Raw genomic sequence first — 11,372 nt, forward strand, 5'->3', positions numbered from 1 at the left:
TATTCATGAGCTCCATTACACTTTTTGGTATTATTCATGGGTCTCACTATACTATTTCAACTAATTTTTACCTTCGTTTACAATACTTTTAGCAAAAAGTTTTCAATTTCAACAAAATAAGCGATTTCTAAACAGACCCTAAGCACTTATGATGAAAAATTAAAATATTTTTTATTCTCTCACTTTCAATCATCTCCAACTTTTTCCCATTCTCCCAACTAAACATTATGTAAAGTGCCTGATTTATTTTCTTTTTTTATTTTAAATTTGGGTTACTTTATAAAGATTAAAAAAAAAATATATTTTACAGGCAATGGAGTCAATATTGTACTGTATCGGCCGGTTCAATCAAAATTTTTTGTGCCGATTAGTGAATCGGTACAGAAACCTCCTCATTTTGTGCTGCTTTACATACCAGTTGGTGACAGACAATACCGGATATACTGAGTAATATCGGCTATTTTAGTTAGAAAACAAAAATTGATCTATTTAAAAACTATTTAAAAAAAAAAAAAAAAAAGAGAAAGAAGGAAGTTAGATTTTTCTTGGTGATGTCACTGACAATCACCACCATGACAACACAGATCACTTGTCGCTAACTTGTGATACTTTGGAATAATTGGAATCTATAGTTATATTTTATATTTCCATGTCAATTCTTTGGTTTAGAAACATATTCATTGTCATTTTTACCACCAATAACGTATATGGTAGAGATGATAATTCGTCTTCGTGTATTAGATTCTTGTCATGTCGACCTGTGAATATTTAACTATATGAGTTAATACTAACTTGACACGTTTATTAAATGAGTCAAGATTCCTCAACTTTAATACGACATATTTATTAAACGGGTCAGTTTTGTTGACTTGTTTATCAAATTTTATCAAAGTGGAAAAAAATACAAATTTTATTGTTAACCCAATTGATCTAAAGATTCTAAACTATGAAAAACCAAACAAATAGATTTTTTAAATATAAAATTTAGAACTAATGAATAATTACATTACAAATAATAATTTAAAACTAAAGCATATCTTAATATCACAAATGATTAATCACAATATGTCAAACAAAATAAACATACAACTAATAAGTTTATATACCTAGGATTTTGAAGGATGTATTAGTAAAATGACATTTAGTTAGACATGTCAAACGAGTCCCATGAGTTGGACCCAAACACGACATGTTTATTAAACGGGTTAGTCGTATCAACTCAAATATGATACGAACCTGTTAAGTTTCAACCTATAACCTGCTAAATTCATGTCATGTCAGGTTCATGGGTCATGTTGGATTTGCCACCCCTGGTATATGGTAATAAATTCATTATTTTCATTATTGTCTAATTACGGGATAAAATTATATAAAATTAAGGAAAAACAATACTTATTAAATGTAAGGTTTTGAATTCTCAACTTTATAGGACTTATCATTTGAAAAGTTTACTATCTTGGATAGATTTAATGGAGAGCAATAATAATATTACCCATCTAACAAATTCTAAAAAGAAAAGATTGAGATAAAAAATGATGATCAAGTATTGTTTATGGGAAATAATAATTCAATCATGGAAGACTTTTATTTTCCCCTCATTTTCTAGTAATTCCATGATAATAGCAACACCATAATTAAAAACCAATTTTTATCAACATAATATTGGAATCATAGAAAAAAAGAAAGTGCTAGGTCAAAGGTGTAGTATTTCTAAAATCAATTATTGTACCTACAAGTACCAAAACCTCTCACATTATCATCACATACACAATATATAAATCAAAATGCAAATTGAATCTAAAAGAAAAAAAATAAATTTAAAGAGGAAAAAGAAAAGTTTCTCAATGTCAAAATCCTTTATTATTTCTCATGTGTGAACTTCATATCATTTGCTTAGTGGTGGGTCAATCTTTAAGAATGAAGATCAATAAAATTACGCCTCTTGCTTCCCATAGCACGCATATCAAGGTGGTTGCACACTTGCCGCTCGAAATATTAACAATCATTTGTGAATAGTAAAAAAAAAAATTTAGCCATAAAAGAAAAAGAAAATTTCTCCATCACAAATACTTAACTTGTTCTTCATAAGATATGTATATGAAAAATATGTAAAGGAAGAAAATAAAGTATTCAATGGTGTTGAGGGAGGGAAATATTAAGGAAGAGGAAGAGGCCTTTCATGTTTTGGTAATTAAAAAGTGTATATATATCTGGTAAGTTGAATAGTTAATGCGATTTTTTTTTTTTTTTTGAAAAAAGAAAAAAACCCCGTCGAATCTAATGTGGTAGCATAATAGTAGGTTTGAATAAAGGCCTTTTGGGCTACCATATAGGTTTATGGAAAACTTTGAGACTTTTCATATTCATTATTAAATTTTTTACCAAAAATTTTTTTTGAGAGAAAATAATTTCTTTTATAAATGAGAATTAGATTTTCTATTCTATATTTTTTATATTCATTTTCAATATTTTTCTAAAAAAATCATTGTAAAAATAAATATATACATATAAATAAATAAATAAGTACATAGTTATTTTATAACCTACCATTTATATCTATTTTTTTAATTTTTTGTTTTGTAATTTTGTTTGTGAAAAGTAATTAATGGACATTGAAAGCAATAAAAAAGATGACTTGTCTTTGTTTTATGTCTTTAGAAAGAGACGTATGTCATTACTGTGTGCATCTTTCAATTTGGAAATCTAATTTTTATATTATATAATATAATAGATAAATAGATAGATAGTTATTCATAAATAATGACTATTCCTTTTAATAAAAAAAAATAACTAAACTACATTTTAGCTAAATTACAGTTGACTAAACATTTTGCTAAGTGTTTGGGGTTAAAGGGATAGGGGTTGGGGTAGTTGTTAGTAGGAGCATTTCTAACCAATATCCAATAAGGAAAAAAAAGGGAAAAAAATCAGATTACATATTTTTGTTTTTTATTAAATACACGTTTAAAGGCATTTTTTTGCTAAATATTTGGTTTTTGAAAAAAAAAAATATTTTGTTTCAAAGCTTCCATCACAACTTATTTAGTTATGTAACTTTTTTTTAAAATTTTATTTTATAGAAAGTCAAGTTCCAACATGAAACTTGATTTTTTTTCTAAAATCAAGTTCTATACAATTTAGTGGAACTTGAGTTTAAGAAAATGAGTTCCACACTTGCTATATATCACTGAGGCTGTGTTTGTTTCATGTAAGTGATTTTCCGGAAAATACTTATTTTCGGGAAATGCTATTTTTCGGAAAGAAAAATATTTTTAAGTGTTTGATTGCATTTTAGAAAATGTTATGAAAAATATTTTCTAGTGTTTGGTTATATTGTTGAAAATGCTATTTTCTTACAAATTTTTCACATGGCAATTCAACCCACGATAGCAAACTCTGGCAATCAAAAGCCACAACCACCAAAACACCACCACCACACCATCGCAACAACAACAAAAATCAAAATCACAGAGAGAGAGAGATCAGTGGGTCGAAGGAGAGATCGCGCGGAGGCGAGATCGAAGGCGAGATAGAGCAGCGCGTTGCGATCGGCGTGGTGCTGCGATCGACGAGACCGGTGCGACTGGTGCGTGCGATCGTCGGATTGGAGCTCGAGGTTCGCCGGCGATCATCAGACTGGACTGGAGCTCGGGGTTCACCCTCTTCTTCCTCTCTCTCTCTCTCTCTCTCTCTCTCTCTGGAATTCATTTGAAGTGAAAATAGCAACAGAAATGAATTTCCTTGGTCAAAGGGTATTTTTTACAGTCAACTGAAATTGATTTCCAGAAAATTCTATTTTCCGGACCAACCAAACACCCGCATTTACGGAAAAACATTTTCGGAAGTGATTTTCACCCAAAACAAACACAAGAATTGCATATATAAAACTTAATTTTGGAAAAGTCCGAGTTTGGAAAAAGGCTATTAAAATAAGTTGCAAAAGAAGATGTGCATGAATTCGAGGGAATGTTTCTTGGCTTTCGCACTCAATTTAAAGTCAACTTAGTCATTGGGCATGTGTTCAGGTCATTATTCTCTCAGAAATCTCCCAAAAATTGCACTTTAATCAATACTATACTGGTTACTTGATGCCCTTAAATTCAACTTTCTTTGTTTACTGTAATGTGCTTGTTCAATGTAGGCTTAAATGAAGTGTTTGCTTTGGTCCTTTATATGACGAGGCCAAACAAAAAACTGACATGTTATCACTCCGTAAGGACTAAAAGTGGTAACTTTAAGCTTTTTTAGGGACTAAAATTGCAGTAATACTAGGACCACAACTAAAGCCACAACATGTCAACGGGGCAAGTTGAGTGGTGGAATTATGGACCCACCACTCATAACTTGCCACATGGACAAATTGTAGCAAAAGTTGTTGTCCTAGCATTTTTGCTAAAATTGAGCACTTTAAGTTTTTTTGGGGGACTAAAATTGCTCACAGGTTAAAGTTTAGGATCAGCAGTGTATTTTGGACTTCTATGTATTATTTGGTCTTCATTGATTCTTATTTATGCTTTACAATATTTGGATGCATCCATGTACTATCTTTAAACGATTTCTTGTTACAAGTTATGCCATCAGTGTTTTTTCTTTGTAATTTTCCAGTGAGCATGTGCTCTCTTCCACTAATAAATTCAAAATTTGTGCATAGTTTGAGCATAGGAAGAAATGCTAGTTCCAGTTGAGAGAAAAAAAAATGAAATCTTTTGTTGGAACACATAAAATGTTTCTGTTTTCATAGAAACTGACAAGGAACCAAGTGAATTCTGATTTCGCAGATTTGAATATTGATTTTAAATTATAATGTCATCATTTGTATTCGTCGTGTTCAGTTACTCGAGTAGTTGTAACTTGTAAGTCTAATCATCTGAGAGAATCTGGAAATTTCCAGTGTTTAGCAAATGTAACAAGTAGCATTAGTTTTAATTCACCACTGCTTTTGAATTGTTAATTCTATCTAGTACAACTTTCTATGCTTTGCCGGTCTTGATGACTTGTGGTTAGATTTTTCAATGTACTGTTTTTTCTTTGTGTGAATCTAGTGTAGATTTTTCAGCAACATATCAAACTTGGACAGCCACCGACCCTTTGGATCTTTTCCAAGCTCAAATTACTAAGGCAGAATCAAACCCTAAGGTATAGCCTTTTTTATGCTTCCTTTCTATTTTTAGTTTCTTTTTCTTTCCATGTTCATATTTTTTTTTCTTCCTCCACACACACCCCCCCCCCCCCCGGCCCCCACCCCCAAAAAAAAAATTCTGGAATTTTTGTACTAATTTAAAAGGACTGGTTGGAATGAATTTTCCTTTGTGGCCCAAAACCTTTTTTATTTTTTGATAACTTGTCCCAATCCCAAACCAGAGTTCTTGCAGTAGTTGGCAACTTGGCATAACCTTTTACATGCTGAAATATTGTTTGCTGGATATGTAAGGTGCATTATCCGAGATTCTGAGTACATGAAAGATACGTACATATAGAACAGATTTGGCACATGAAAGCAGTTTTTCTATGGTTTTAACTTATATCTGGTTTGAAGATTAATCTAGGGAAATCTGAGTGCCAGGGCCTGAAGTTGTGGTCGGTTTTTTGAGGTGTAAGGTAGCTCACTTGCCCATGACTTATTTGGGTCTATCTCTAGGCTCCACTTTTACAGCAAAAGCTGATTGGCCTGGTGTTCAAGAGAAAATGGAGAGGCACTTGGCTGGTTGGAAGAGCATGTAGCTTTCTAATGGTGGACAGCCCACATTGATTAAGAGTACTTTATCTAGCTTGCCTACTTACTATCTATCTCTGTTCCCAATCCCAATGAGTATTGTGCGGCTCATGGAGAAGTCACAGCGGGATTTTTTTTTTCTTTTTTCTTTTTTGGTTGTGTGGGGGGAGGAACGGGAAATATGGGAGGTTTAATTTAGGCGTTTGGGATTTGGAGGTATGCAATGGAGAGAGACACTTTGTGGAGACAGGTGGTGGATACCAAATATGGAAGAATTTGGGGGGGGGGGGGGGGGGGGGGAGATCGATGGTGTTTTAATAACGTGCAGGGGTCTTATGGTGTGTGCTTGTGGGAGACTATTAGGAAGGGATAAGACACCTTTCAATGATTTGTTAGCTTTAAAAAAGATTCGTCGTGTGGGGAGCTCCCTTTGAAAAAGATTTCTCCTGAGCTTTATGCTATTTCCCGTAATAGGAATGCTTCAGTAATAGAGCTCCTATCTTTCTCAAGGGATAGTTACCATTGGAATGTCAGTTTTAATAGGTTGGTACAGGATTGGGAGTTAGAGTGCATTTTTTATGGATCTGATTTATTCGACACCAATGAGACGGGATGGAATGAATAGGATATGTTGGAAAGTGTCTTCTGGAGGTATTTTTGAAGTTAATCCTATTATAAGGTGTTGCATTCTATAGCTAAATCGGCTTTTCCTTGGAAGCTTTTGTGGAAACCTAAAGTTCCAAACAAGTTTAGTTTTTCTATGGACTATGGCGTGGGGAAAAAAAATTAACCATTGATGAGGAGGTGCCCAATCATTGTGGTCATTGGTGTTGCATGTGCAAAAAGGATGGGGAGTCCACAGGTCATTTACTATTACATTGTCCTGTAGCTAGGGAGTCGTAGAATATGTCACTCTTGCTCTTTGGGGTACATTTTTTTATGCCTAGTGGTGTTAAAGGGGCTTCTTGCTTGTTGGAGTATGATCCCTCATTGCCTCATGTGGGGTATGTGGCAGGATAGGAATACTCGGACCTTTGAAGGGTGTGAAAGATCAATTCAGGATTTGAAGCTTGCGCTCTTCTAGACTTTGTTTAGAGTGGACAAATGCATCAGAAGTTTTTACTTTTTCTTCTTTGCTTGATTTGCTTGATAGTTGTAATTTTCATGTGTCATAGTTTTGTATGTTCGCTGGGTTCTTAGCACACTGCCTGTGCTTTGTTTCTTTGTACTCTTTCATTTTTTTTTTTTAATGAAGCATTATTACTTATATAAAAAGAAAGTATACATAGTATTATTTGTTTTATTTACTTAGCCAAAAAGAATTATTTGTTTTATATGGCAGTATTAAGAAACTATGCGATGTGCTGCTTGTATTTTGTGGTTCTTGGAAGTTCGGGAAGCTGTTATGAGTGTTTGAATATAGAAGATTTTAATGAATCAGATATGTGGACATATCAGTGACTGTGGGCATGTCCGCTTGCTTGCATCAGTTGACATCTTTTGCAAGTTCTTGTCCCATGTCATGCATGCAAATTTTTTTTCCTCCCGCAAGAGGTGCAACAAGTAAAATTTCTGGATTTGAATTTACCTATACTACTATTTAAGGGGCTAATCATGTTTGGATTGGATTTTTTTTTTGGTTCCCAAATACCCCTACACCTGGACAAAATTAGAGGACAATCAAGTAAAATTATATTTCTAACTTTTAAACAACCCACTACTAAATAACTTCACATCCACTAAACCACTACAACTAAAATTCAAATTTGCTACAAACACTCCTATCAAAATCTGGCAACCAACTATCCTCTTCTTCTTCATTTTTTCTTTTTTCTTTTTCAAAAAAAAAAAATCTCTTTTGCGGGATCTCCTTTTTTTTTCCCTCTCCTAAACATTAAGTTGCTTTTTTAAAAAAGCCTTACATCTTTTTATGGGAGGAAAAACCCCTTATTCTTATCCCTTTCTTTATATTTATTATCCTTATCCCCTCATTAAAAAAAATTCTTTTTTGCAACATCTTTCTTTTTTTTCCTCTCCTTCACGTTAATTAGGTATTAAAAAAAAAAAAAGAAAAGAAAAACTCTTACCTTTTTTTTTTTTTTCTTGCTTATCTTTATCCAAAAAAAAACTCCATTAGGAAAACTCTCCATGTGTTCCTTACAATAACTTCCTACTAAATATTACTAACAGCCTAGTAACAGTGGTCACTAATTACAACAAACTTCTCCTAAATTCAAGAACCAAATTTTGCTATTGAAATTTTAATAAAAAAATAATTGAAGCATGGTATTTTTTGTTCGGGTAATTTTACAGTACCCTCCCTTTTTTTGGAGGGTACGGTACCCGCTAGTAGGCAACCTACTATATCAGATTACCAAAACATCACATTTGATGGTACCATCCTCTTCTTCTACTTTTTTTCTTTTTTTAAAAAAATCTCTTTTGCAGGATCTCCCCTTTTTTTCCCTCTCCTACACGTTAAGTTGCTTTTTATAAAAAGCCTTCTTTTTATGGGGGAAAAACCCCTTACTCTTATCTCTTTTTTTAATAATTATTATCCTTATCCCATCATTAAAAATAATTCTTTTTTGCAACATCTTTTTTTTTTCCACATCATTTTTTTTCCCCTCTCCTTCACATTAATTTCATTTTTTAAAAAGAAAGAAAAGAAAAGAAAAACTCTTACTTTTTTTTTTTGCTTATCCTTATCCAAAAAAAAAACTCCATCTCGAAAACTCTCCACGTGTTCCTTACACTCCCTACTAAATATTACTAACAACCCAGTAACAGTGGTCACTAACTATAACAAACTTCTCCTCAATTCAAGCACCGAATTTTGCTATTGAAATTTTAATAAAAAATAATTGAAGCGTAGTATTTTTTGTTCGGGTAATTCAATAGTACCCTCCCTTTTTTTTGGGAGTACGGTACCCACTAGTAGGCAACCTGCTATATCAGGTTAACAAAACATCACATTTGATGATACCATCCTCTTATTCTTCTTTCTTTCATTTAAAAAAAAAAAAAAAAAAAAAAAAAAAAAAAAAAAAAAAACTCTTTTGCAGGATCTCCACTTTTTTTCGCTCTCCTACACGTTAAGTTGCTTTCTAAAAAAAGCCATACTTCTTTCTACGGGGGAAAAACCCCTTACTCTTATCCCCTTTTTTTATAATTATTATCCTTATCCCATCATTAAAAAAAAAATTCTTTTTTGCAAGTTCTTTTTTCTTTTCCTCTCCTTCATGTTAATTTGGTTTTTTTTTTTTTTTTAAAAAAAAACTCTTACTTTTTTTTTTTTTTTTTGCTTATCCTTCTCCAAAAAAAACTCCTAGAAGAAAACTATCCACGTGTTCCTTACAATAACTACCTACTAAATATTACTAACAGTCCAGTAATAGTGGTCACTAACTACTACAAACTTCTCCTAAATTCAAGCACCGAATTTTGCTACTGAAATTTTAATAAAAAAATAATTGAAGCGTGGTATTTTTTGTTCGGGCAATTCTACAGTACCCTTCCCTTTTTTTGGGAATACAGTACCTACCAGTAAGTAACCTGCTATATCAAGTTATCAAAACATCACATTTGATGGTACCATCCACTTCATCTTCTTTTTTTCTTTTTTGTATTTTTTTTTTTTTAAATCACTTTTGCAGGATCTCCTCTTTTTTTCCCTCTCCTACACGTTAAGTTGATTTTTAAAAAAAGCCTTACTTCTTTTTTTGGGGGAAAAACGCCTTATTCTCACGCTTTTTTTATAATTATTATCCTTATCCCATCATTAAAAAAAAAAAAAAAATTCTTTTTTGCAAGATCTTTTTTTTTTTTCTCTCCTTCACTGTTATTTGGTTTAAAAAAAAAAAAAAACTCTTACTTTTTTTTTTTTTGCATGTCCTTATCCAAAAAAAAACTCCATCTGGAAAACTCTCCATATGTTCCTTACAATAACTTCCTATTAAATATTACTAACAGCCTAGTAACAATTGTCACTAATTACAACAAACTTCTCCTAAATTCAAGTATCGAATTTTGCTATTGAAATTTTAATAAAAAATAATTGAAGCGTGGTATCTTTTGTTCGGGTAATTCTACAGTACCCTCCCTTTTTTTGGGGGTATGGTACCCACTAGTAGACAACTTGCTATATCAGGTTACCAAAACATCACATTTGATGGTACCATCCTCTCCTTCTTTCTTTCTTTCTTTCTTTTTTTTAAAAAAAAATCTCTTTTGCAGGATCTCCTCTTTTTTTCCCTCTCCTACACGTTAAGTTGCTTTTTTAAAAAAGCCATACTTCTTTTTATGGGGGGAAAAACACCTTACTCTTATCCCATTTTTTTTTTTTTTATAATTATTATCCTTATCCCATCATTAAAAAAAAATCATTTTTGCAAGATCTTTTTTTTTTCCTCTCCTTCATGTTAATTTGGTTTAAAAAAAAAAAATTCTTACTTTTTTTTTTTACTTATCCTTATCCCAAAAAAATTGCAGGAGGAAAAGTCTCCACGTGTTCCTTACAATAAATTCCTACTAAATATTACTAACGACCCAATAACAGTGGTCACTAACTACAACAAACTTCTCCTAAATTCAAGCACCGAATTTTGCTATTGAAATTTTAATAAAAAAAATAATTGAAGCGTAGTATTTTTTGTTAGGGTAATTCTACAGTACCCTCCCCTTTTTTTAGTGATACGGTATCTACTAGTAAGTAACCTGCTATATTAGGTTACCAAAACATCATATTTGATGGTACCATCCTCTTCTTCTTCTTTTTTCTTTTTTGTTTTTTTTAAAAAAAAAAAAAATCTCTTTTGTAGGATCTCCTCTTTTTTTCCCTCTCCTACACGTTAAGTTGCTTTTTAAAAAAAGCTTTACTTCTTTTTTTGGGGGAAAAATACCTTATTCTTATCCCTTTTTTTATAATTATTATCCTTATCCCATCATTAAAAAAAATTCTTTTTTGCAAGATCTTTTTTTTTACCACTTCTTCACATTAATTTGGTTTTAAAAAAATAAAAAAGCTCTTACATTTTTTTTTTTTTACATATCCTTATTAAAAAAAAAAAAAACTCCATCTGGAAAACTCTCCACATGTTCCTTACAAAAACTTCCTACTAAATATTACTAACAGCACAATAACAATGGTCACTAACTACAACAAACTTCTCCTAAATTCAAGCACCGAATTTTGCAATAGAAATTTTAATAAAAAAATAAATGAAGAGTTGAATTTTTTGTTCGGATAATTCCACAGTACCCTCCTGTTTTTTTGGAGGTACAGTACCCACTAGAAGGCAACCTGCTACATCAAGTTACCAAAACATCACATTTGATGGTACCATCCTTTTCCTCTTCTTTCTTTCTTTCTTTTTTTTTTAAAAAAAAAATCTCTTATGCAAAATCTCCTTTTTTTTTTTTTCCCTCTCCTACAAGTTAAGTTGCTTTTTAAAAAAAGCTTTACTTCTTTTTTTGGGGGAAAAACACCTTATTCTTATCCCTTTTTTTATAATTATTATCCTTATCCCATCATTAAAAAAAATTTTTTTTGCAAGATCTTTTTTTTTTACCACTCCTTCACGTTAATTTGGTTTTAAAAAAATAAAAAAACTCTTACATTTTTTTTTTTTTACATATCCTTATTAAAAAAAAAAAAAAA

Source organism: Quercus lobata, chromosome 2, assembly GCF_001633185.2.
Source record: "Quercus lobata isolate SW786 chromosome 2, ValleyOak3.0 Primary Assembly, whole genome shotgun sequence".
Classification (NCBI taxonomy): domain Eukaryota; kingdom Viridiplantae; phylum Streptophyta; class Magnoliopsida; order Fagales; family Fagaceae; genus Quercus; species Quercus lobata.